This window comes from Anopheles coluzzii, chromosome 2 (assembly GCF_943734685.1).
Source record: "Anopheles coluzzii chromosome 2, AcolN3, whole genome shotgun sequence".
Lineage (NCBI taxonomy): Eukaryota > Metazoa > Arthropoda > Insecta > Diptera > Culicidae > Anopheles > Anopheles coluzzii.
In genome coordinates, this window is record NC_064670.1 from 100,756,197 (window position 1) to 100,784,038 (window position 27,842).

At 44.9% G+C, this 27,842-nt stretch overlaps 1 protein-coding gene across 5 annotated transcripts in view; it reads left to right on the plus strand.

Annotated features, from left to right (window-relative positions):
• Positions 1–2,865: 2,865 nt before the first annotated feature.
• LOC120961443 (neurabin-1) overlaps positions 2,866–27,842 on the plus strand; it is a 66,205-nt gene continuing 41,228 nt past the window's right edge. For 4 of the 5 annotated variants that reach the window (XM_049607311.1, XM_049607315.1, XM_049607316.1 and 1 more), the window contains exons 1-2: positions 2,866–2,982; positions 4,784–4,962. The gene's annotated coding sequence lies outside the window, so the exon portion shown is untranslated. Of the gene's footprint in view, positions 2,983–3,770; positions 4,647–4,783; positions 4,963–27,842 lie in introns of those variants that run through there. The other variant, XM_049607312.1, reaches the window with a different exon arrangement.

Here is a 27,842-nt window from a genome sequence, read left to right on the forward strand (position 1 = left end):
TGTTTACTGCGCTCGTTCAATACGCTCAATAGATACCCACGTATCTGACCACACGACCATTCATATAGATTTTTGCTCGGAAAGTTAGAAGGCTTTATAGGTCATAACTAAGATAAGATGAAACTTGTCGAAACACATTGCAAGAAAAGGATAGCAATATATTGATGAGTTGTAATACGCCATCTATTGATCAAACCACCCTACCAGCATTAAACGGCTTTGAAGGCATTCAGAAGGCATTTAAAGCCTTAGTCGCCTTAGAAGGCGAATAAAGATTTCAACCGAAACTTTCACGGCTGAAACGGGATCTCTTCGAAATCTTTCAACTTTTTGATTCAACTAGAACAGATAACTTGCCACCATCTTAGCTTGTTTATATGCTGGTTTTGCACCCTCACTAATGTAACTGCCAACTAGAGTAGTGACAACGCTTTTGGTTCCAAACCGAGAAAGCGTGTGTTCAAATCCTAATTTTTATGATCTTTTTTTGTGTTCATTTCTTTTTAAATTAATATTTTCTTGCTATAATTAGAACAAACCAAATTTATGTAAAGCGAAATTTTAAAAACACCTTTTAAAAAACATAATAATGACTATGTTTACCCTTCATAATCAGGATGGGAGAAATATGTATCTCATTTCTCCTTTTACTAAAGTTATCGAAATAAGTTTGATATATTAATACCTTTCAACGAGTTGGTCTTTAACAACCGAATAATGCAGACCATATTTAATAAAGTGAAATAGCTCAGAGCTTAACGCAAGAGAACATAACACGTAAATCGTGCTATCGAATCTCACGCTCATATCTAGGAACTCTACATCAGTGGAGTGCTGAAGAAGCTTGTAAGGTTTTTTTTTGACGGTTGCAATTTCAAATTTCAAATGAAAAGCGAAATTTTTCATTGACATATTTCAAAGGCATTTAATTACTGCTAAATGCACTGCTGATCGCCTTCAATTCGCCGGCGATTACAAGGCGATTAGAAGGCATTTAACGGAAATTTGCGGGTAGGGCAATGAAGCTGTGTAGCTTTCATTTTTTTTCTATGGATATTCAATTTTCCAGCCGTTTAAGCTTAATCTGTGGCGCTTGGGTTAATTTCCATCACAATATTTTTTAATTTCTTCAGCATGATTTTCAACACGACTCATGCTGGATGGAGAAAACCATGTGTTTAAATGGAAATTTCATTTTGAAGCAAATAAACTATTTGACAGCTGTTGAAAAACATCTTGGATGCGGTAAATAATTATTTGCAAATTCAAAAGTGAATTAGAAAACCCTGCATCAACAGATGGCAAAATCTTCCTTTTTCAACATTATAAAACGTATACGTTTAAATACCGTTAAACGGCAGCCATTAAGATTCCATTCAGATGGAATCCTTTTGTACAAACGACTTTGTGAAGGATGCGCTTTAGATGTTTATCATACCTAGCAGATTAAAATATTAGCCGAAATGACGGGTAATTACTTCGCTACCTTCCTTTCCTGGATATTATTCTGGTTGGAAAACCACGGAATGGATTGAACAATCGAATACATAGTTGATGTATCAGAATGTCGAGTTTTATTATTAGTGGTAAGAACGCTATCAAGCGCAAGCTTATAAAATGAGCAAAATAATTGAAAAGAAAAACAGTCATCCCAAGCGCCACAGATTAAGCTTAAACGACTGGAAAATTGAATATCCATAGAAAAAAAATGAAAGCCCCACAGCTTCATTGGTTTGATCAATAGATGGCGTATTACAACTCATCATTATATTGCTATCCTATTCTTGCAATGTGTTTCGACAAGTTTCATCTAATCATGACCTATATAGCCTTCTCACTTTCTGAGCAAAAACCCATATGAATGGTCGTGTGGTCAGATACGTGGGTATCAACACCAACGACCATTACTCAAATCTCACTTGCTTCAGGTGCTGGTGGTTTCGGTTGGAGTTTAGTATTTAAACAATCGTATCGCCGTTCTAGTTCTAGCGATGTATTACAGGCGGTCCCCGAGATACACGGTACCTCTTATACGCGGATTCGGAGATACGCGGTTTTCTAAATTTGACAGTTCTTTGAGCAAATTGTACTGATTTGACACATCAATTGTAAATTGCCAAATAATTTCCGTTTCGATCGAATGTTAAAAACTATTTCAAAAGGTTTAAAACTGTTATATTCAGTCAGAATCAAATCAAATAATTCATAAAGTGACTGAAACCGCCCCCTACTTGCAAAATTACACAAAAATTAGTGATATTTTAGCTGGAAATCACGAGATTCGACTTACGCGGAAATTCGAGATACGCGGTATTTTGCGGCCGTTTTCGGTCCCCATTAACCGTGTATCTCGGGGACCGCCTGTATAACTTCAATGAGAAACCATACAACAGTATAGAGGAAATGAGAAAGCTCTCCTCCAAGCGATGAAGCTCAACTGGTTGGGGTATCCCACCAACAGAGAGCGCCACCAGCTTTTTCGCTATTTTTAGAATGCATGAGTCGTTTGCCGTCTGCTAAACGAAGTCTTTCTATATTCCGTTTAGGTAGAGAACTTGAGTCGTTTAGAAGCCGTTTAGTGGTCGTTTAGTGGATTTGTGGCACTTGGGATATAAACGCTTCTATATGACGGCTTAGCGCACAACCTAAAAATTTATTATTTGGGATGCGGCGAGAAATGTGCTAAAATGTCGATAGTATTTTGTTACTTGGGCAAATGCTAACAGCGAGAAAAGCAGACAACAGTATATCTCCAAACTATTCTTCTCTTTCTAGACAACAAAAACGATCTGTAGATTGTCGCAATGTGAGAGAGCGAGAGAGGCGACCAGAGCTGTCCAACTGGCAACTGTCATGCTAGTGTTTGTTCCCTTCAAATGCAAACCAGCGTCCGAAGAGAGCGTACGTTGCGTGTGCAGTGCAGGAACGGATTGTGAAAAGTAGTTGTAAATGAAAACTTTGAATCAAAAGAAACAAAAGAAGGTAAACGAATCGTTAGTGGACAGTTCCGTTTGTAGCAATCAATTGCACTGTGTACAAGAATATACAAAGAGCCTTGCTTGGTGTTCGAATGGAAGTGAGCAAGCTGGAAGGGGAAGACTAAGCATCTCAAGACCCCCTCAAGCCGCTACCATTCCAGTTCTGTAGCAGAATTATATGTGCATGCGAGCGTGTGTGTGTGTGTGTGCGTAACCTTTTGTGGTGGCTTTGCAGAGGCACGGAAAACAAGTTTGCGATTGTATTTCCTTCGCCCGTTTTGCAACCACAAGAGTCTTAAAAATGATCCTAAAAATTCGTGCGTGAGTTCTGTGCATAGGTGTGTAAAATGTTACTTCACCCCGTCGACGGTTAGAAACTCCCGGCAATGACAAAAATCCCGTTCCGCGAAAGGAGTGTCCCGGTGCCCTTTTCCCAGCCAAACGCAAAATCCTAGTGAGACGCCGACGGCTTGGCTCTCTTTCGATGCCTCTCTCTCTCTCTCTCTCTCTCTCTCTCTCTCTCTCTCTCTCTCTCTCTCTCTCTCTCTCTCTCTCTGTCTCTCACATCTCGTTTGCTCTCAATGTAGGCGTGTGTGCTGTTTTTGAGTCTCGCGATAGTGTTGTTTGCTCTCAGGACAACAAAATTAATTCTGCCCGAAGGGCGTCCAGGGGGGTTGGAGGCATTTTTGCGCAAGTACCGCACCCCTTCTAACACACTGCAATCCTCCACCGGTGTGTGTGTGTGTGTGTATACGTTTATGCTGTGAAGCAGAAGAAGAAGAGGCAAGGGCACAACTGAAGTGCGTCGGTGTGTGCGTGCGGCTTTTGTTTACACGGTGTTTCGCCGCCGGGACAACGTCCGCGCGAAGGGAACCGCCGCGTACTAGCAGCGTGCGAGCGGCTGGTAGTGTGAAAGAGACACAAACAAAGAGGCGCGCACGAGTGAGAGAGGGCGAGTTGTGCTCGGCTCTTGTCAAAATCGGGATCGGGAACACGGCACAACCACTCGCACACTGTTTACCTCTCAGCCAGCGGTAGAAGGCTGTGCGTTCGCTTGTTGTGTGCATTCGTGAAGAAACAGTGCCGTGTGCTGAACTGCTGGAGTTGTGCACTGGATGTTGGTTGTGTTGAAAAGGGAAGAAAAACGTGAATTCAAATTGCATTTCAGGGCTGCATTGTGGATGCATTTCCCTCCGAATCAATGTGTGTGTGTGAGTGTGGGAAATGAAACGCTGCAATTGAACGCACTCTTTCACGTCCTTTTCCTTCTAAGCCGACGCCACCGGGTTCCCCTTCACTCATCCCGGGGACCGTGGTGCGCTGATAAAGTGTGAAGCAGCAGCTCCTCTTCTCAAGTGCTGTGTGGGCACCCTTGTTGGTTGTGCAGCAGAATCGCGGCATCGAATCGCGATATGTTGTTGATGATGCAGCCGTGGATATGATGTACTGGGTGCGTGTGTAAGTGGGTAATTTTGAAGGGTGTGTGTGTGTGTGACGAATAATCGTATGTGCCCGAAGGAAAAGGAAAAGATAGATCCCACACCACCACTCCATTCTTGTTGTGCGCTGTATAATTTCGAATGTATGTGTGTGTGTGTGCGCGTTAGTGTGTGCTCTGGTGTGGAAGGTTTAAAGGGCATCTTGTAAGTTAAGCGGGGCTCAAAGAAGGTATTTAATAGTCGTGGCTCGAAACCCGAAAAACCACTCCAGAAGTTTTCACTCCGTGTTACGCCCGAGTGTGAATTGATGTGTGTATGTGTGCCTATTTATTTAATGTGTGTGTGTCCCTTTTCCCTACCCAACAGTAATAAGGATGATACGGTGCAGTGTGTCTTAGCCAGGAAGTGAAGATCGAAAGGTTTTGTGCAACGTTTCGATCGAATTCAGTGAGGGATCGGTTGGAAAGTGTATGTTACAGCCATTTTCACATCCTGTGTGAAGTGAGAAGAAGCAGAAAAAGCTGTTAGCTGCGCTGCCTTCACAGGTAATGGGATAAACATTTTTATTATTATTTATATTTTTATGTACAATACATCATTTAAAATAATTTTAACGAACTGCTACTAAGCCAAATCACTTTTATGTAAAAAAAAAAATATAAAAGGGCGGAACTGACAGTTTTTTTCTTCTTGCATTTCTTGCCGAGAGAAGTAGTGTCCCCCTTTCTCACTCTCTGTCTCTCTCGGGGAGCACACAGTGCCCACATCCTGCACTGATGTCGGTTTACGCACTACTACACCCATGCCTGTACGCACACGCAGCCGCACTCACACGGGAGCACGGCACCGCGGAGAGTATCCTTCCTTCCGTTTCTGTTGCTGTGGTGATGGTGGTGTGCGCCCACACACACACGTACGCAGCATCCTTTGGATCGTTGGCTGTATGGCTCCTCTATTGACGAAGGGCGCAGTGTGATGGAATCTCCATCGCAACCGTGTGAGCAGTATGGAAACGGACCGTAGTAGCACTTGTCTTTGTGCACGGGAAACCCTTTCCGCACGCTCCAGCCTAAATAGAAACTCAAAAGTCATCCTTCTGGGCCGCTCCCACTCCCCCCCTCTACCAACCCGTATTGAATTTCCTGTACGGGCTGTGATTTTCCAGCCTTTTTCTTCTTCTTTTTCCACGCTCTCCTTTTTGGGGAGGAAAACCCGGGGAGCTATTTTACCGGAAGGTTCTCGCCGTCGTCGCCCTGGCGCATGCGAAAATCTTCAAACATTTCTTCTCGGCACCGAGATGGGAGGTGGTTTTTGGGTGTGCAAATGCGTGTGTTTGTGTCAGGATGAAGATTTTTTCTATTTGTATAAAATTAGTGGTTGGAAAGATGAAAAAAAAAAACAGTTTTTTGGTTGGATAGAAAATACCGCCCAATCTGCTTGCCGGCACCACCATCTGTGATTTATCGTCTAACTCAATAGTTGAATAAAAATGACTCTCTCTTCTTCAAGAGTGCTTCTCCATCCGATATTAGATCCCTAGAGTGACGTGTTGCCAAGCGCATACGAATGTACTAACAGGCCGGGTCAGAATAATCGACTACCATTATTGACATGGAATCGTAATGATAAAGCAATTTAAAATGAGGCTATTAAGGTGTCAATGAGGGATAGTTAATAAATTAAAATTTAATGTAACAGTACTGCAGAATTTTGAGAAAAAACAACAAAATTTATCGATTTAATATTTGGTTTATTCTTAGCACTTCCTATTGTAGGTTCAGCAGCAGTTATAAAACGGACTTATCAGTCAATCATTTTTCATTTTTTACCTGTCCAACTCTAGAGAATGGTCCAACAGCATAAATAAAGTGTTCTATTAGTTCTGTGTCACAATGTTGCTTCAATTTCCACTGTTTTGCACAAAAACCCCTTGCTTGTGTGTTTGGGGTTTTAAACCGAACCGAAGAATGAATTTGAACATTAAACATTTACACCTAACACCAAGGTCGTCGTGGCAAGCCCTTGTATTAGAGGCTTTATTAGGGGTGTCTGCAAGCTACCATAAACTAACTAACTCTATGGCACGTTAAAAGAAACCTTCCGGTGGTCGTAGTAGCCCGGTTTGCGCCAAGGGCCTATCGCAGCAACGTCTCATTCCGTGTAGTAGTTTATGATGTTTGCTCATGGATTCTTAGCCACAACACAGTCGCGTTCCGTGCAATTGGGCCGCGCGAACCATCATCGTTTGGCCCTTCTTGGGGCTGGCATTGAAAATCCAGGGGCGTCACCCTTGTGTGTGTGTGTGTGTGTAGCTGTGGCAACTCGGAGGCCTAGTTTAATATAGAACGCACGTCTTGGTGTGTCGTTCTTTTTCCTGACCTCCAGCCCGAACGGGTGCCGAGTCCAGCCAGCAGGCCCGGCACGGCATTGCTGGTGGAGCTTATTTTTACCCGCCGCACAACCGAAGGGCTCTCTGTATCTGACGTAGTACCTTAATGTTCGTCATTGTCGGTGGGAGTGTGTGTGTGTATGTGCGGAAGCCACCTTTAGCTGGACGGTTGATCACGAAGCCGTACGAAAGTTGAAAGTCGACCTTGCCCAGCTATGGCCGGCTTCACCTGTTCTCTGCTCGGTCGATTGGTTGATCCAATGATCCGGTGGTCGATTTATAAACGTGGCGCATAATTCCACACCCTGGGTGCACGTGGACGTCCAAGGGGTTGGCGGGAGAGTGTGTGCCCGGTGAATGCGCAAGTGGTCCGAGGTGAACCGGAGCAGTAGTAATTATCGATGCGGTATCAAACCTTTTTTTTTCGTCCCTCGGGACGGTGTGGAGCTGACCTGCAATTTTGATGCGAATAAAAGGAGTGCCCAGAGGTCCGTTGCTATATGATGTCTACTTTAAATTGAGCAGCTCCCTCCCACCGTTCATTGAGGTATTATTTTGAAAATAGTTATTCTACATGGAACTGTAAAAGTGACGCAAAGAGGATGTGAAAGGATGTCAAACGAAACACTTAGTTTCTGACAATAAGTTGTATAATTTGCATATTACATGAATGTAAAAGACTCCGTCCTGGTGTGTGTAACGGTCTAGTCATTTACACATTTCGTGCCATGTTGGGTGTGTTCCGAATGTGGTTTGGGATTTGGGCAGCCCTTTCGGGGCTATGAATTTTAATCAATATCGTGTTTATTCTACTAAACTCTAGCAACATTTGGCAAGCAACAACAGTCAAATATCACTATCGACAGCTCACCTACCCATCTGCAAAAGGAAGAATTTAACGATTAATTTGCTAGAGAGTGTTAATTATGAGTGCCTCCCAAGGAGTGTTTTCCAAATTGGGGAGAGAAGGTGTAAAGTTTCAAAGCGTCATGGGGCGACGAGTAAGATTTTATAATTTCAAGGTGTATTGCAAGACAGAAATTAGCTATCGTTCATCTTTTTAAAAAAAATGACTCTTTGTTTGACATCGATCCAATTTAAAAACAAGGTTAATTGCAATTCGCCAATCTCCTTTATTAGATTGTTGGATTAAAAGTTACTAGTAGGGGGGGAGGTGCGAGGTTTTTCCCTCCTCTCTGGCCCATGTTAGTATCCAACTAGTGTGGCTTCCGATCGGTGCACTTCGGTTCTGTATCTCTCCATCTCCATTGCCAAGACACTCGGGCGAATGGCACCAACCAGTCAGTAATGTCAATATTTACCGACTTAAAAGTCGTACACGGACAGCAGTGGTCCGGAAATCATCGTATCCGCTCATGTTCGCCTCCCCTTTCGCTCTCAGTCGGTTTGTGCAACCGGTTTTGCAAATTGTGTGTGTGTGTGTGGTTCGGAAAGGGAGTAGCGAAAAGTGAGTTCGCCCCCCGATAACCCATAAGCGGATTAGACCGGCCCCGGCTAAAGCCGAGCCAGGATCGGATAAAACTAACGCCCCAGAAAGGAAAACTGCTTCCGAAGGTATAGCAAGTAAAACAAAAAAAAAAACTGGTGGAGCAACATCCACACGGTTGGGTCGGATTAGCCATGAAGCCAAAACGGTGAATCCTTCGGTGTCACATGAATCAAACTCGTCGAGGGAAGGAAACGTTTTGTGCGATGAGCTTTGTTTACCTTGTGCGGTTTAAGGTGAACTCTCCTCTCCACCGTGCTGGTGACCGTTAGGCTAGCGGAATTGGAAGAAGAGGTCACGTTGGAACGTTTGTCCCAAAACCTTTCCCCTGATTGATGGAAAAGATTAAGAGTTTTCAGTAAAGATCTGAAACCCTAATGTGCTAAATTTTGGACATCAGCGCTTTATTTTGGCACACCGGAAATCATGAGAAGTCTTCGTCTCCAGAGCGTCCTTGTCAAACGTTGGGATTCGAGGAATTGTGGGTATAAAAAAGCCCCTTCAAGTCTTCAATTTCATGGTCCCAATGCCCACACAAACTGCAGTGTAATACGATCGAGCGTGGTAGAGATGTGGTTTCCTCACACGCGCGCTGGCCACATTTAAAGGAATCAGTTTAAAGATCAAGGCCTTAAGAAGAAGTTGCCATTTACGATTTCCTGCGCTTGCTCCAAAAGCATTCGGTCAATCAATCACACTTTTTTTTGTTTGGTTTGGACGTTTAACTCCCCAGCTATACATCTTCGAACGTGGAAGTTGTTAGAGGTGATGGGAGTTGGCCAATAAACACCTGGACGTAAATCAGATTGCGCTTCCCGGGATGGGTAACTCGCTGGTACTCGATGCCTAACTAAACCTGCTGACGTCTCGATGGTTTGGAGGAGATGTGAAAACATAAAGCTATTCATGGTTCGTTTTCCGGCCTACCCTAGATGACCCTCGTTGCTCAGACGTGCTAGAAGCGGGTCAGTAATTTCTCGCGGCAACTTAATGCAAGCCTAAAGACATGGTTCACAGAGCGCCGACGGGGTAGGACCGTAAGTGCTATTAAGCTCTGGTGTGCATCTGTGTTTATGTTGAGTGATGATGGGCATAAAGCCTCGGATGAAAACGGAAGACCACACAGGTTCCGGTCAGCGGAAAACCTCTCGGAAGAGGGTGTTTCTGGGCTCTGTGTTCAATTTCATCGTGTCACTTATCAAACCGCCAGTGGCCAGTGAAGACCAGTGCGGCCAACTGAAACTGAAAAACAAAAGCCCCACACAAACCGTTCGGATGCGTTCGCTTTCCTGGTCCACTGGTTTGGTGGTTCAAGGCTTGGCCATGCTGGTGGTGATCTTCCTGGGGAGTGGTGAAGAAGTTGAGAGCAGAAGAGACCAAGAGAGAAAGTGTTTCGCCTGACCGCCGGGTTCCGCGGCAAAAGGTGGCACAAGCAGCGGTATTCGTGGTGGTTCGACTTTCGTGTCGATTAAGTTTCGGTACTGGTGTGTGTGTGTGTGTGTGTGTGTGTGTGTGTGTGTGTGTGTGTGTGTGTGTGTGTGTGTTTATGCGAGCTGGCCGCAACATGTTTAACATTTTATTTCTTCCTTCTTCGGCGAGAGAAGGTGGCTGGAATTTAGATAGCCTTATTTTATGCCCACCTGCCTCCTCGGCGCTTCCTGCCTCCAATGATTGGCATGGCTTGGCGATGGTGTGCATTTTTCGGCGGTAGAAAATGTTCATTGAATTTAACTATGCGGAGCAATTTCACAGTTCCATACCGGTGCAGGGGAATTGTTGATGGAGGCTTTTTACACACAACTGTTCGAAATCGAAAGTTATACACATTCCCATGCTCCAAAGCCTGCTATCAGTGATAAATGTTGGGGAAACAACGAGGAACTCTGATATCTTCTGGCAATGCTCGAACTTCTTGGACATTGATCAACGGCATGAATCCACTTTCTTTCTACGCTGAGTGCCAGTAGATGCTAGCAGATATGTAAAGACGACGCGATAGCAGTAAAATTTGGAGCCTAAACCAGTTCAGCCTCTTCAGACCGTCACCTGCCGGTATGGCGGGGGACTGGGACGTTACTGTCCGGGAACTGGTCTGAAAGTTGTGTCGGCCTTTTGTGGCGTCCCGAGTGAATCCATCAAAATTTGCCCTTTTTCTAGTGCTGAAATTAAACCGACGCGCTCGCAAGTAGTTAAGAGAGCGTGTAAATGAGAAGAAAGTTTTATAATGTTGTTAAAGTAGGGAAACTGTGAAAAAAACGGACGATGAAGTATCCTTCATAATGCACACGGCACGGGTAGATTGCATGAGGGAGAGAGAGTCAACACTGTTGAGTGTTTGTTGAAATGTGAACACAATCCTTGGGCACAGAGAGCCGACACCGACCGAGCGAGTTGACGTCAAAAGTAACTCCACAGACAGTGCAAAGTACATCATTAGTGGAAGAAGAGGGTTTTCGGCGAATTGAGACTTGCTCTTAGTTGCGCGCTGCGTTCGCATTGGTATCAATCTTGAACTGAGCTGAGGGTAAACTACACAACAGATACCACTTGACAGTTTCAACGGTGGTGGTGTGTCCCGTTGGAAGTATGGAGACACGAGGCATGATTCCTAATAAGAACATTCCGTGGTCGTCCCACGCGTCATTTTTTGTTTTGTTGGCACAAATCTGTAAAGTTTGTGATGAAAATATATATTTCACCAGCTATAAGCATGGTAGGCACATTGCAGACAAATTGGTGTGATTTATCATTCGTTTATGGAATGTACCAGGTTGGATCGAGGACTGTTCTCCCGGTATAGAGTGGAGTTAGGAGAAGGAGAAGAAGTGGTCCTAATACCCTAGAATAAGATATTGGCCGTGTGTCGTGTTGCAAAGTAAAGAATGACTCGTCGCTGATGATAAGAAGATCTTTCGCAAACAGTTTTGCCACCAAATGAAACGGTGCCACAAAGAAATACAGCGAAGATTATCATACTTATCTTATCGAGCGTGTGGTGTAAAACAACGGCCGTACCTAGCAGCGCGGTGATTGATGCGTTCCGGCATTGAGTATTGAGCATCTTGGTCCTGCAATGTGACTCAAAGACACGACATCTTCGATGTGATGAGTCAAACTTTTGCAGCGTTTAATTTGCCTCATTGTTTCGATTTTCATTTTAATTGGGCCACGTAATCCGTGTGCGTGTGTGTGCATTGAAATAAACTTAATTTAAACAATGGTAACGCAGAAATGTTCGGTTAGAGCCTCGCAAATGATCTTGCAGAGCCTTACAGCCTTACGACTGTGTTATGACACGCGGTATTAAGTTACCAATTTGTCATTACTTATTGCAAGTCACACACACATCTCCAGCCGCCCTATGTTGCTGTGGGCGATGTTGCCCCCCAAAATGGTTTCCATTTTCCCGTGCACGTTTTCCAGCGCACATATGGCAATGGTGCACTGGGTCGGCAAAATTTGATTGATGGATCAATTTCTATCAATTTTATCGTTGATCAAAGTCGCTATTTTATTCCATTTCGATTTCAAACATAAAAGCGCCCGTGCGAGTGACGCTGGCTTAACACAAACTGGGGGAAGTGATTTTCTTTCCCTCCTTCTCTGTGTGTACCTAAAAAAAGCAAATAGTTTCACTGTTCGGAATGATGAAATGGAAATCGCGTCATAAATGTTTTCCAATATCCAATATGATGACATTCGTTTTCACCATTCCAAGCAGTGGAGACGCGGATGTATGTGTAGTCGTAACGTTTTGAAGCCATTCGGCTGAAGCATATTGCGAGGTTGATTAGTACGTATGATGAGCTGCCAATGTGAGGCTCATGGCCGATGGTGTGGTATCCATGTAGGGCAAAGGCAGTGTGGGCTAAAAGCTTCCAGATGAACTCCAGACTAGTTTTATAGTTCGGTCTCATCAGTGTGGATTGAACGCTGCAATAGCAATGAAGCAATTCGGATCTTTGGCTCTGGGAGGGTTTGCTTAAAAGCTCTCCGTACAATTTATAGTCATCCCTAACGTCCACGTGGGATACTTTTTATTTATGGCTTACCGAGAATAGAGCCGCCTCCCGTCTCTGCATCTCGATGCTTAATTGATCAGTCATTAGTTTGTGGGTTTTAATCCTGCTGAGCGATGGTGATCGTTCTTCGTATAATCACACCTTTTTCCCCAATCGAAGAAGGGACGGCAAATTAAATTGAAAGCACAAATAAAATAGAACGTGGAAAGAAAGACAGATAAAGGCAGAACGTTGATTGGAGGCCACGGTAGAAATCGGGCTATTAGTTCGATTTAGTTTGAACATTAATACCAGTGTTAGACGATCCGAGATTTCCGAAAATAAGTGTCACTGAACTATTTTATGGAGGATGTAGTAAGCGTAAACACATAAAGCAATAGAAAAGCAATTTTCGTTCCTTCCTTTTCGTTGCACTGTGCATTGTATGTTGTACCGTTAAAGATCAACAATCTTATCTTTTCGTCTTTCGTCCAATAAACGAACTGCTCCTGCTGCTGCTGGTGGTGGCTTTCAAGTGCAAACGACGGCAGGCGAGCGATTTGCCATTTGCCAAAAAATCATTCACCATGATGTTGATAATCAACCGGCACAGGGCAGAAACAGGTTTGCTCAAACGAATACGTTGTTGTTGCTCTCCTCTCTGGCGTTTTTCGTCCATTTTCGCGTCGTCGCGTTTCACGTTGACTGACCTCGCGAGAGGCTCACAACTGGTCGCGCGCCTGGTCATCGTCCTCTGCAGCACCACACAGCGGCTCTGGGGTGTAAAACAGCGAGCGCGCCTGTGTGTATCTTGAATGGGTCAAACGGAACGGTAGATATCCGTTTTTTACCGTTAAAAAAAGAGGAGAGGGTCAATCGCGCAGGAGGAGAAGGATCGAAGAGGAAACGTAACACGAAATGCTGTACGGAGTCAGGAGAGAAGCTGTGCGGAGCAATCTTAAGAACTGGAACTCTAGAACCTAAACGAAAGGCGGTGAATAGATAGGAATGTCATCAGCTAATGAACAACGGACCTGTGGGTTGGAGGATAAGCTTGCCTTTTCGGAGGATTTCTCTTATCTTGCGAGGTTTCCATTTTGCGAATATCTATTTCGCTTTGCACTGTAGATTTAAGTTTTTGTTTTGATGTTGGATACTTCTTGGCAAAAGCACAATGGTAATGGAGAGGATGACCAATGAGTCGGAATAGTTGTATAACTTTTGAGTTTTTTTTTCCCAGAGGTCATTTGGTCTTTAAAAACAGATTGAAATTAGTTTGTTTGAGCAAAACGAGCCTGCTAACGGTTCTCCACTCAGCGGTACGTCTTGTAAATCCCTTGACGCGTAACCTACAACAATACCAAACACGGAGGTTCAGCTTGACTGATGTGGTTTGTATTCTACCTCGCTGCGTTCGGTTTCCGCTGCATACATGCACCTAATGGGCGATGTTTTGCTGGGAAATGTAGCAGCTGATGTACTGTTTCATGCTGTTCTGTAGATTGATTCGTATGCATGTTGATGAGTCTTAATGAATAGAGCGCTATGCGATCGGAACTATGCTTCACATCTGCCGCGCACTGGATGTAATAATTGCAAAAAGTTCTGAACTCTGAACGTAGAGTTTGTTCAGAGGATCTAGCACCGTTGGATAAGACGCTGACTGGAATTCATCTTTGTTGTTTAACAAAATGTTTTCGTATTCGTTGAAGTACGACACGGGTTTGCCGACTGCTGACAATCGTTCAGCAGTATAATTACTTATTTCTGATCTGCTGTAACCCTGAGACCGCAGAGAGAAGTGTGCGTTTGTCAATGACGCGTGCCACGTGGAGATGAAAGCAACGGGGCTCAGTTGCCTCTTTTCCCGTTCGTACAAAGAGCATCCCAGACCAGTACTTTTTGCATCATAACATCTGCCGACAGTGCGGTGCTGGTGGTCATTTGCATCCAACACCATCCTGCGGGTGCTGTTTCGGTGCGAGCGAAGAGCGAAAGTTAATGGAACGTCTGGACGATTCATCCACGCACTCTCGTGGTGCACTCGACACATACGCCAACGGGATGGGTGTCATCGTCTTTGTTTCGCAGCAGCGACGAGTGGCCCATCCATCGTGAATTGTGGTAATAGCGCCGCCGGCGGGAAGCCACGACAGTGAAACAAATTCTTTATCAGCTCATTTGCATTCGAGTGCAGCAAACTGCATCGCGCGACGACACGTATGGGTCTAGATGGGTGGAAGAGGAGTAGATCCTGGTGTGCGCAAGAGGTAGAAAGGTTCTTCGCTCGTTCCCACTATCTCTGCTCGGGGACAACTTCTAGACTTAGTAATCAGCTTGTGTTGAGCGCGACTTCCTTTTACCCCACCACACGAGCGGTGCAGTGAAGCTACGAGATGTAATGGTGTCTATTGCCCACACCCTCGCCAGCTTTATTACCGTTGCCTCCGTCTGTACTTCTGTCCACAAGGCACACGACATGGTCGAAGCTCCTTCGCTGTGATTTTGATCGATTAGCGATGATCATCAGTACTGCTGACTACGCGCTGGTATGTGTGATGTACGCCGGCACAAAGTCCACATCGCGGCCAGAGCGACCCGAGCTCATTGACATCCACCGGTCCCTCCCGGGAGCGACGACCATTAGTGTGGATGACTCTCGGGAATTCATGTGCGGAGGAACCGATGTTGATGTTTTGGGAGAGTTGAACGTGTGTGTGTGTTTTTTTTTTGTCGATCACTTTGCCCTACATTGACCCTGTCCGGCGGCTGGCGATACGTGTGCACGTGTGTGAATAGATAATCTTGAAACATGATACTGGGCATCTAGGAAGAAAGTGTCTGCGCTGTGATCGGTGAGGAGAACAGGTTTTTTCGTTGGAATTTATAAGTAAAAAAGAGAGTTGTTTTTTGTTGTACAATTTAAAGTTTAATTATTCGTTATTTTTTGTAGAAAAAATCTGATATCGCTTACTACAGCGTGTAACGAATGAAATTAGCGAACCTATGCGATGCTGACTTGCTTGTTTTTGCAGCTTTTATTAGCAATGTATAACGCTAGTTCTGAGACGACCGCATAGCTCCTATGCTAAACCGTCGGGCCAATACGGCATAGGTTGTGCGATCGAATCTCAAAATGGCGAGGACTGACTTTGAGAATTATTCAAGTGTGTGTATGATACAATAAAAGAAGTGCGATCGGCAATTGTTAAATAGAAAAGAACATTATTATAATATTTATATCTATTTTCATACATAAAGAAGAAAAAGAAAAAGCTTCCGCAGGGAAGAAGAACAAACAACACAAATGAATGAAACGCTTTCTTTGCTTGTGCGATTGAATTCTGCTGACGAACACCTCATCACAAGAGAGAGAGCAGGAGGAGAGAAGCACAGCGCTAATAATTTATTCCATTTGCAATTTATTAATGGGAATTTCAACAAATCTGACCAGCAGAGTGCATCCATGCAATTCTCCCCGTATGCTTGGGAAACGGGACGCGTCAGTTTGTGGGATGTTTATGAACCTTTGTTTTGTGTGTCGGGCTTGCACCAAGTGGCCGCCAAGTTGCAGTTGCAGTGGCACTTTTTATTAACACTTCAGCGTATTATTCATAGGAAACACGATGCCTTTTTGCGAATAAATTACGATGCAAGAGCTTCGGACAGCTTGCATTTTGTATTGCAAATCTGATTTTTTTTCAGGTTTAGTAGTAATTTTTATGATACTGTTTTATGGTATTTAATTTTTGCGAAAATAAGCTGTTTGCATCAGAATACAATGCTAATGGTGATTCAACTAAAATATTCGGTGGGATGTGTGTTTGACACGTTGCAGATCGTTTTGTTTTATGGCTTATGAGAAATGCATCTTAGACTCCCAACCATCTTGGTGGTCCGCATGATCCGGAAACTTGTTTCCACAACAAAAGAGATTATTTTTCGAAGGTGTAAACATTTACGATGCTGTCTATCATTGCAGTAGAAATGGCAAACTTTATTTGATTAATGCTCTATTGCAAACCCACTTCTTCACACATGCACACACCATTCACACCTAACGCTCATTATTTGGCCGATGCTCTCTCCCGCGCCCGTAGCCGACTGGATGCAGCATAATAATCATCATCTGTTGATTGTTTAAATTCGTTGCATCATTAGTCGTGGCGGCGCTCGATGCACGCGTGAAAGGGAAATCGCACCAGCAGGCTCCACATATTTGCAACAAATTTTTGATCGCTTTGCAAGAAACAAAGCGAGAAATGAAAACAAATCAAACCAACAAACATAAAACGGGCAGGCTAAAGTCGAATACGAAAAAGGCATTAAATATGGTGGCGCGCTGCCGCCCTGGTGCATGCACACACTTTGTCCAATTATTTATGCGCCCCTCTTCATTCCCCTTCCTTCTCCTTGCATTCGCACTGGGTTGGGTGAAAGTTCGCATTCGAAAACAACGCATCGTGCCCGGGAAGCTTTTCTGATTGTTTTTCGTTCGCAGTGCAAAACAATTTCCACCGAGCAAGACGCGGATATGTGTGTGAGAGAGTGTCTTATTGATATTGTGATTTGTTGATGCGATGATAGGAACGCCACAATCGGTTTGTTTAATGTGCCCATTGCCTCGGAGCATGTCTTTGCTTTTCCGTGTTTGTACACAACCTTTGCGTTGCAAACAAAGCAAAACTCCCCACGAGGCACGAAAAAGAAAGGCAAATAAATAAATTATCCAATAAAAATAAATCATAATTAGCGCCTACGGAGATATCATCGCACCTTTTTGGAGGGGGCGCGAAACTTAGCAAACGGGAAAAGCACACGGGCGCCCAACGCAGGCGACAACGAGGCCAAACAGGCTTTTGGGGGCCAGCTATGCAAACATGCTGGGCAGAGAGCTTTCCTTATATGGAGCAAATAACAACCGGGGCCGTCGGGTCAAAGGGGCCGATGAGCGGGCCGCCCGGCGCCCTGTGTGTGGCGTTGATTTATGGGACGGAATTTGTGCTTCTTCGGACGCAGTGACGGGTTTCACCCACCATTCAACCTTGAAGCCTATGTCAGACGCAGTTTGTGGCTGTTGGTTTTGAAAAATGATATAAGTTAAGGGTTTAGTTACCCAAAAAAAGTCAAGTGAATTGTTACTTGCTTGCCCATGAAATTCCCACGCTCCTTCCCAGCTTAAAGCTTGGTGGCAGGATGAGAAGTTGCACATGCGGTGCGGACTGATCTGGTCTAGCGAGAACGGCCCGACTAAAAAAGACACACTTTTGTGAACGGTAATAATAATATGTTTGACACATGTTGTTGCAGGAGCTCATGGTCGTCGGCTCGTTGTCACATGACGTTTTTTCGTTGGCGTTCGTCTACCGGTTGCGTAGCAGTGCAGCAGCGCGAACGTTCATCGTTAAGATTTATTCCGTCGCGGAAGAAGTGTAATGTCAAGTCTTGTTTTTCGGGAAACTCCCGCCTGCCCCGCGCTTCGTGCAAGTCAATATCAACCCCCCTATTTTGCTTGAATTAGACGCGTCGTGTGCCAACGAGCCGGTTGTTTGGCGGCCGTAAACAGGTGCTTGCAAAATTGCCCATTTCGCCAAACCCCCGCCTTAACCGTTGTTGTTCCTCACTTTAGCACACGCGACTAGACCCGACCCCGACCAGACAGACAGGGAAATGGTGGAAATTCCGTTCATATCCGTCGATTGAACCCCGTCCTCTCTGTGCAGTGCGCTCTGGGGTTGGGAAATGGGTTATTTATCGCTCACTCGCTACCGATTCCGTGGTCGCCCGAGTCTACCCTATCTACGGTAAACAGTAGTGAAATCAATCAAATTGGATCATTTACTGCATTCTCCCCCCCTATCCTTTAGTTTAGTTTGGTTTACACTGATGGGCAGGAAATCGGTTCCCTTTTTCGGTCGGTGCTCCTACCGTCTAACGATGCCATTTGTGCGGGGGGTAGGCTTGTGAAGGTTTTATGTGCGCGGGAGAAATTGCTGTAACCTTCACGAACGCCGGGCACGAAAGAAAGCACGTTATAGATTCCTAATTTGGTAAGCGAACGCGACAGTAGCACGTGATGGTGCAGCGTGTGGTGTGTGTTTGCCGGGAGGCGAAACTCAAGTCACAGACTAATTAATGGTTGTTGTCCTATTTTATGCGCTTCTTCATTCCCGTTTTGTCCGGTGTGTGGAGTAGAAGCAGTAGGTTGACAAAATCGCGTCACGTCCACGCTCAAGTGATTACTCGCTAAATGGCGGTTGGGGACTCATTGACAATGTCTAAGAGCAACGAGCTGCTGGTTGTAATAGTTGAGGTGAAGCAATGACTGCCCCGGGGGGGGGGGGGGGGGGGGGGCTATATCCCGAGACCCAAGTGGGCCAGTGGAAAGCCGGATGGGAAACAACTATTCACTTTTATTCTGTGTGTGTATGGTATGCGGTGAAAAGTGAAATTTCAGCCTGTCAAATGCAAATTTCTTGTCCCATGCTGTGTCCAGTGGTTTCGCGGTTGCAGAGTTGAATGAACTTTAGGCAGTATTTAACCAGCTTCGCAGTGGGGTTTGGGATTGTCGGGCTTTTGGGATTAGTATCTGGTTTTCATTTTTGTCATAAATTTTCACAAGCTGACATTTGTTTTGATAAGTGGGACGCTTTTCTTGTTATCAGAGTTTTGACATCACGCTGTGTAGGTGTATTAAATTGGAGATTGGGAGTCAAAAGATAAATGATAAGGTAAAAGCCAACAAAAAGGCAATGTTATCATGAATTGTGAATGTATGATTGGATTGGACAAAAAATATACAAGACAGATGATGTCTCGCTTTTATGCCTGAACCATCGCTTATTATGGATTCGAGAAAGTGTGACAAGTGCTTCGAATGGTTTCATCCACCTTTTAAACACATTATCTTCGGCGTAAATAGTTTTAAAGCTCAGTAAATTTAAAGAACAGCATTTTGAAAACAGTAAAAACTCCATTGCTTACCTTAATAAAGCCTTTAAAAACACATTGGCTGTGAGAATGTGTAGCCTCATTAGGTTAAAATGCTGCCAGCTATTGCCCTAAATGGCGACACATACTTATTGCCACCAATAAATTCTAACCGAGACCATGCGGATGCATCCTCCCCTCGTATCTGCTGCGGGGAATCTTGCTCAGCGCCTTTCTCCCAAATGGGGGAACAAAATTGCATCAGATGTTTACACAACATTTTCCCGTGTTTTTGCTTCACTTGTGTGTGTGGTGTCGTTCAGTGTCTTTCACCGTGTTGGGTTCTGTAATCAAATGCAATGCCGCATCGGTGCCGAGGAGCGCTTTGCTAGAGCGGAACCGGCAATGCAACGGTTCCTGGGAGTTCCCTTTGGCCGGAGAAGATTGTCATCGGTGGCCCGCCATTGTCTAATTTTAGAGAGCGCTTAGCCGGGGTCGTGTGCCGCTAAGGTACCGTCTTGACAATTCCGGAGCGGGTGGTACAATTCGTGGTGCACGAGATTTACAGCTGTCAGCATGGTAATGGCCTTCCGTATGTTGTCACTACTGTTGCAACTGGGAGACGACGATCGACCAGTGGAACGATTTCCGTCCCTCGGGTGACAATAGAAATGTGTGTTTGTGTGTGTATTCCAGTGTGACGTAAACACGTTGGAAAAACTGCAACCATCATCACCTTACGCTGTGGAGGATGCATGCTTTCTATTGAAAGATCTATTTACTATGAGAATGTTGTTTACATTTTACATTGAAACACACACACACATGCGCCAGTATGGTGATGAAAAATGACGTACGCAAACACAATGCAAGGTCGGATTGCGTAAGGAAATTATGTACGCACGAGTGCATTGCATCGACGATTGTTTGTAAGAAGGGCACAGAGAAGCCACACGAAAGGAAGCGGATTTCGTCGCTACCATTGTCAAACGCCAAAGCTTCGGAGCGCCCTTCCCCGACACAGGTGTAAAAGAAAGTTTGTCGGCTGATGGACCATTTTCTGCATAAAGATGTCAAAATCGGCTCCACGGGACGGCCAATTAAGTTGTCTAAGTGCCTGTTTTCACTACCGCGCGCAGCTAAGGGCAAATTATGTTGCAAGATGTTTCTTTCAAGCCAAGTCGGTTCCCACTTTCCTCCTCATTCTCCTCCTGTCTTGGCCACTTGGCAACGTACCGGAAGATGTTGAAGCTTGTATCCTGTGTGTCTGTGTGCTTGCTGCGCGCCGTTAGTGACAAGTGACAGCCTGGCGGCGACGGTAACTATGGAGCCGCGACGCGTCACGGGTCTGCTGATTGATCTGCGCGAAGCGTCCGTGAGAAAATGTCGACTGGGCTCGATCTCTGTTTTTGTGTTTTGTGCCCCGTTCCCAGTGCTATTAATTCCACGCAGCTCCTCCAGTGTGTGTGTGTGTGTTATTTTCATTCGCCACAGGAAAGAAAAAGGCACACGATTAGAATACTGATTAGAATACGATTAGGTAGGAATCGAATTCGAATTCTTCGCTGTCGGAGAAGTTATAGTTTCCTTTTAGAATTTTAAACGCTAAGAACTTTAAGAGCGCGCAGAAACACGAACCTGACATGGACATGGACGAAATTCTGAAACCCTCTTTACTTTCGAAAAAGCCGTTGAAAATCCGTTCAGTTAGTGTTTGTCTGCCGTTGATGGAATAATTTATCGAGTTCGACCGTTTGAATGGGGCGTGCGAAGAGTGTCGTCTACAGCTGAAAAGCATCGAAAGAAGCTGTTGAAAGTACACCAATATTTACAGCAAACCCACGGAGAAGAGCGTTAGGATTATCGGATTTACTGCCACAAATTGTGCAGCATTCGGCTGTGAGAGTAGGTTTTTGGGAAGCAGAGGGGTGGAGACAGGCTAAGCAGCGTCTCGACTGACGAAAGCAGACGATTTAATATTGATTTCTGATCAAATATTCTGCCAAGGGGTTGGGGTCTTTGAGGGTGTTTTTTTCGTCTATTACAGACACACGACCAGGTATATAACGCCCTCCGGTGAGTACTTTAGGCGGGCGCAAAAAATCAACTTCCGCCCTCGTTTTTGAAGGGTTGGGTTCCGGCATAAGGATGCCATTTTCGCCATCGAGTGAAATTGCGCTTACGCTTGGTGCGGTGTAAAATATTCGTACTGGTATTTGCGCCTCCTGGGTGGATCGTGTCGACGGATATTTGGCTTTGCGTTACCTTTTCGTTCTCTTTTGCCGGGAACGGAAACTTTGGGTTGGAGTTTTCACCGCCGGTTGCATATTTCCTTTTGCAGCCCGTCGGCAAGGTGTATTTACTGAAGGATAGCTTCACCGTAGCAGGAAGGCAGGAAGATTTAAACCTACATTTAAACGCCTGTCGTTCCAATCCGTGTAATGGTTGTTGGCAAGTCAACTTTAGGTTCAAATTTCGTAAGATTATTGGCTGTTAGTTAACCACAAATGTTAAGCCGGCAATTGGCTTGTTCGGGCTGCCTTTTTTGCTATTTTCAAGGCAATACAAATACATGAAATATAGAGAATTTATAGAGAGAGAGCTTACATAAGTCGGTTACTAAACAAATAGTAGATAACTAAGACTGTCTTTCGCAGCGATACGATTTCATCCGATAGCATCTTGAAAGGGAGTTGGTAAACATTTCCTTTTGGGGCAAAATTGAATTTAAAACCTGAAGCTCTTCGGCGCTGCTAAAACCCATTTCTCCAACTTTGTTTTCCCACATCCGGAACACAAACAAACGCACACACACATACTGTTCGTTGACATTCGAAGCGATATTTTTAGCTAAGGACGCGCAAGCGGAACGTTTATTAATAGTGAACCTTCGTCTCGCGAGCGAGCAAGAGATGCGGCACAACTCCACTTTCTTTTAATGTTTATGGAGCGAGCCATGCTCTCCAGTGAAGGGAGTGGGCGCCCTGGTCAGATTGGACCCTGGTGGGGCAGTGCAATGGCGGGGCGAGCGAACTGGCGAGATTAATCCAATTTTGATTATTGCACCGGGAGAAGAATTGTAAATTAAGCGGCTATTGTGACACACGGCCGGACACAAGACAAGGTTTCGGGAAGGCTACAATCACGTGGAAATGGTGGGTCTCTCAGCAGCGTTTTCACTTTCCTTTATTGTTATAATGGAACGAAATCGAGATGATGATGGGCGTGCTTTTGCTTTTTTTGTTGTTTGTTGATTGGGAAGTGTAATATAAGTTTATTGGGTTAGCCTTTATACAAGCTCCAAAATACTGTTTGTTGATCGGTTTTATAGCATTGTTAGGAGTGGAGATTCACGACACTTGTTTCGTAGAAAGAAGCCTCACAAGCTTTTACTTTGATATAAACTATAATATGCGAATGATTTGATCTTACTCCCGCTTGGCAACGTGCAATTCATCATCCGCGGGCAAGCTGTGTCCCCGTAATCTGTCGCAACGGTTTTCATTACCTACGGGTGATGTGAAAATGCCCTTAAAATATCTCTGCAGCGTGTAACAAACCATAGCCGCATAGCGATGGATGGCCCTCTGGCGAGCATGCTCCTCCTGTATATGGGTTCATTTGAGAATGAAAATTCGCGTGACGACGCAAAGCCACCAGACACACAGTCAGGGTGGAAAATTATACACAGCTTGAATGAGTCCAAAAAAGCATCCCTCGAAACGAAAGAGAGGAATTCTACCCCCTTTTCGAGTGTGAAAGCCACGACGCGTGGAGCGACAAATTGGCGCATCTGGATGTAATTAAATATGGCGCACTCACGTACAAAACAAACATACACTACTCACCCGATGTTAGCATGCCGTTGGCAACATTAACGAGAAGGATGATGGGAGAAAAGCTGAAGTAATGTGTGAGGTCGTGCCACCCAAAGCAGCATTATTTTAAAAGCAACCCGAACTATATTGGTTGCTTTCTAAGCGAATCAGCGTCAAGTGACTCTGTGGAACACAGTGATTTGCTTTGGTTTATACTGTGAGTGTGTGTGTGTGTGTGTCTGGTTTTGGTCATCGTGCGATACGGTTGATTGCATATGATTTCATGACCCAGTCGTACTCGGTAAGCCTGCATTTCCGGCTGGGAGCAGCGATATGGGCGAGGCTGATAAGCGGTACCGAAAGGTGCTGAAGAATGGACGACCAAGACGACACCGTCTGACCGTTGTGTACTTGATGATGATAATGCTTTCGAATATTGTTACGTTGTAACTGTGCACAAGAAGGGGACCTGCTGCTCCTTCTACCAGAGATTGCTGTAATGAAATTCAAATCAAAGTCTCAATGAAACTCTTGTACCATAAGCTGATATAAAACTGAGTTATTGGCCTTGACAGAGTACCCAGATTCAATTGGAGGCTATCTAGTGTCGTTTTGTTTTTTTTTCTGGTAGCCGCGCTTGCTAACCATTTTCGTCGTACAAACCATACTTCCATCTATACAAGGCACTCCATTCTAGGTCACGGTGGCAATGCTCTCGTAAAAGCATCAAAACTGCAAACTTGGCAACGTGATGGCGAACGATAAGATACGGTTTCGGATCATTCAGATTGACAGCGTCGTTTGTCAGAAGATCTCGGCTTCAAACCCTTTCCAAAAAAAAAAAAAAAAAAACACAACAAAACCACAAACAACCCATAGGTGCAGTGCACAGTGCAACCGCAACTTCTCATCCAACTTGGGCTTGCTGCATTTGGTAGCGGCGGCACGTGATTTTTCCTTCCATCACTACTAAGCAACCGCTGCGGTCGACGGTTAAACGTGTGCTCCAAACCTGCGCTGCCGTGTGGGGCCCTACTTTTGGAAGGAGACGTTGCATTGGGTAATCTCGCGTGAAGCCAATTGCAGCAGCAACAGCACAACGATTGCGGCTACTACTACTACTAGCTGCAGAGCTGTGCTTGCGACAGGGTTGCATTTTCTTAAGTCACCAATTTGGAGGTGAAGATGAGGGAGCGTGGCAACTTGGGCGCTGTTTCGTGTATATCAAGCATCAGGTTCGTGATTTTAAGCGTCTTTTTTCACACCGATTTCGTGTGCGAGGAAGCGAACAAACCTTCGAGTTATGTCACGCGCGCTTCAGCAGTTTCTTGTGATGGGGGAAAAAGGGCCGGCTTGGGGCGCTTTTGTTTTTCGGTGGATTGTTTCTGCTTTGTCTGCTCTGTGTGTTGTGATACATGTTTACCGATCTCTGGAGCCGCCATCGGAATGCTTAATCGATTTTTCTCACCCACAAAAGCTCTGTTTTGTGGCCAGTTATAATCCGATTTTTCCGGTAAGGCTTCTCTATTAATAGAGGCTGCCTGGGTTGTGGTATCGATTGAATAGAGTCGTTGTTGTATTCTTCTGTGGTCCATCTCCTGGCCTCGTAATAACTAATTAGCTCACACAAGCTGCTTAAAGGGATGGGAACTCCACGACTACTTTAATGAGCGTAGTGTGCGCGCGCACTATAAGATCAATATCAAATTGGCCAAAAGCAGCATAGCGGTTACGCTTTTTGTCATACACGCGCCCACCGTAATAAACTACCGGGTATAAAGCACGGTGATTTCATGCGCCACTTCACATCGCTGGTGCTACGGTATTTCAACAGCCCAATTTATTGGGTGTAGAGAAGAATTGGCATCGGTGCTACATCATCAATCTTTGCAGGAAGACTGCGGAGGTGTGTGTGTGGTGCGTGTTTGGTATCCAATCCCGCTAGGTCCTAAGGTTAGGGGGCGTCACGGCGGCAATCTAACGATCAGTTTTGTCGAGCATTCGATTAATGTCGACACTTATCACTTGATCAAATTATAAATATGGATAGTGGATTGTTTTTTGTGCGGTTTGGTGTTTAGCTTTGGTACGGATTCTCACATCCGCAGACGTAAGCAAGTACCACACCTTCAATGTACAGTTTGTCGGAGGACCTTCTTCACGAATGGAAAGACGGGGAATTGTACGCCGGGCGGGTGTTGTTGCACTGATTCTTTATGCCGTGAATGCGAAACGATTGCCGTCCGCTTGTGTGACTCTGCGTTGCCGTGACAGGCAGGCAGGAACCAAATTAGAGTGCGTCTTGGTCAATTAAGCACGGTAATTTGTAGGTTCTTGAATTGGAAACCGTCACCTCGGGCTTGAAGTTAACCCCGCTGAAGAAGGTGCACATTTAGGGGATCGGCTTGCTCGAGACGCGGTGCGTTTGGGGCATGGAAATTAAACATGAAGATGAAGTTTTCCATTTTTTTATCAGCTGCGTAATTTTATTAACATTGTAGATCATCCTGTTTTGGGGATGTGGAACCGAGTGAGAAGAATTTCTTTACCACGCTCAATTAACTTCTCGTCTGGCAACTCCACACAACTCCTCCAAGAAGCTCTCCGAAGTCTCAAAGATGTCTCTTTGTACACAACTAGTGAGAGCAAACGTTCGGAGCGGGATTGTTTATTAAGTAAGTCTTCATCTTCAACGGCATTAGTTCATTGGATGCACATTAATGATACGCTGTGTACCCTTGTCCCTACCAGGCACAAGTACATCGGAGCATAAAATCTATGTACCATGGTCTAATGCTGATGTACTTCATAACTGTGTTCATAAGCAGACACAGCCACCTATCGCTAATTTCATTATGTGATGGGAAGTCATTAATTTCTTCCCTCACCCGTGCATTTGCTGTATTTGCGTCCACGTGATGAGAGTGTTGATAGCTCGAATGAACTATTAGGGTGGTAGATTCCCAACAATTACCTCGATGTACTCTCGCTACTTGCTCTCTTTCTCTCTGCATCCAAACGTTGTTAACCAAGATATTTGATGGATTCGCGGTATAGCACCCGCGACACGTGTAGAGAACATCTGTAGATTACCTTTATAGTGACAAACTGTATATGCAAGAGAGCACGACTAGTGAGACTGAGAAACACCTGGACGAGTTTTGTTTAGATGCAAAGTCCAAACAATTATCCAGAGTCACTCACTCGATGCAGTAGCTGCCAAGGGTTACGTTGACGGGGTGGCAGTATTCTCACGTTGTGTAATCGACAAGATCTCTGTACGGTTTGTGCTGTGTCGTGTGTCGGCATATGTTATGTTGTCATTTCCGGTACAGTACGTTTGTTTGGTCGCCGCTTTGCGAGCGAATGTCTCATTGTAATGGCTTTAATATTTCCGGAGACATGGGATCTTCTTGAGAAAGTTAATCTTACCAGAGTTTCATTCTCCAGGAATACTTGAGCTATTTTCGTACTTTGAGCCTTCAATTGCCCACTTAAGAATTCAATAAAACCTTAATGTAAACGCACGTTCCAACGTTTTTATCCATCTTTTCGTAGTTGTTCGGCATAAATGCTCGTATCCTCGATTAAATTCGTCTGAGACGAACACATTCCGGCATTTGGTTATGAACAAACTTCCTTCCGGTAGGGCAAACAGAAAAGCCACCCGGTAGCAGGAAACTGCTCCTCACGGTGAGTGTTCCAATTTCGTACCGCAAACGGAACTGTTTTCACGACTTCAGATCTCTTATGACATCGTACCGAACGACCGAAAGATTTGTCGTTTTTTGTCCGCCTTAAGTCCTGCGTGTCTTGATAAAACTTTGTTCGGCAAGTATTCTGCTGTACCGCAGGGGGCATCTTAGGCGAAACGAGCTCTATATCTACATAACGGTTAAAAGTTAAACAAACGTACAGCAAACGACAAAACTGTGCGAAACTAAACCGCTAGCACTGTGTGTCTCGGAGCCGGAGGGCATTTTAGAAGGTTGACTTTGCGCGCTGTGCGATGTCGTCTACCTTTTTGGTTCAGGCCGTGCTGCTTTAATTTCGCTCAGTTAAACCGGAAGAGTTGTTTACTAGCGGAGGCAATGACACTAGATGGAGTGAGGCAGTATTATTCCAAGCTTTTTGTGGAGCTGCATTGAATATGATGCAGTAGCGAAGCTTTTTTGCCATTACTACACCTAGCATCTTGATGATTCCTCTCTAAACCGCCAACTCGACTTCGAGAGGGCAAAAAGAATCACTTTATGTGGGTGAACGGCCAGAAGATGAGTTCTCGAGTAATTGTGCAACGTACCCGATGATGGCGACCGATATTCTGGGTAATGGTGATGAACCTGGAACTGTGTGTGTGTTTTTTTTTTGCATTCCCTAACGATGTGATCTCCTCTCCTTTTGAAGCTGATACATTTACGAAAGGAGTGGTGAAGCTACTAGGGGCAGGAAAATCGATAACCAGACGGCTGGAACGATAGCTTACAACGAATGGGCCTTCATTAGCCCCCTCCTGACGTCAGATTTGGACTTGACATACGTGAGGGTCGGCCACATGCTTGCGTTGCCCTCCAGTTCGGTCGTTCTCCTTTGGAACTGGTCGTCGAGGTTCACTAACAACCGAGCTGTGGCCTGGAGCTACGGCTGTTTGTTTAGCAAACCGTTGGGAGTGTCATCAGACACATGGGCCAGCTTTGGGCTGCTGCTGCTAGGCTTCCGCTTTTCCCATTTGTTTTTTTTTCTGATGCTGCTGCTGCTGGTGAATTGAACGTTCCAGCAC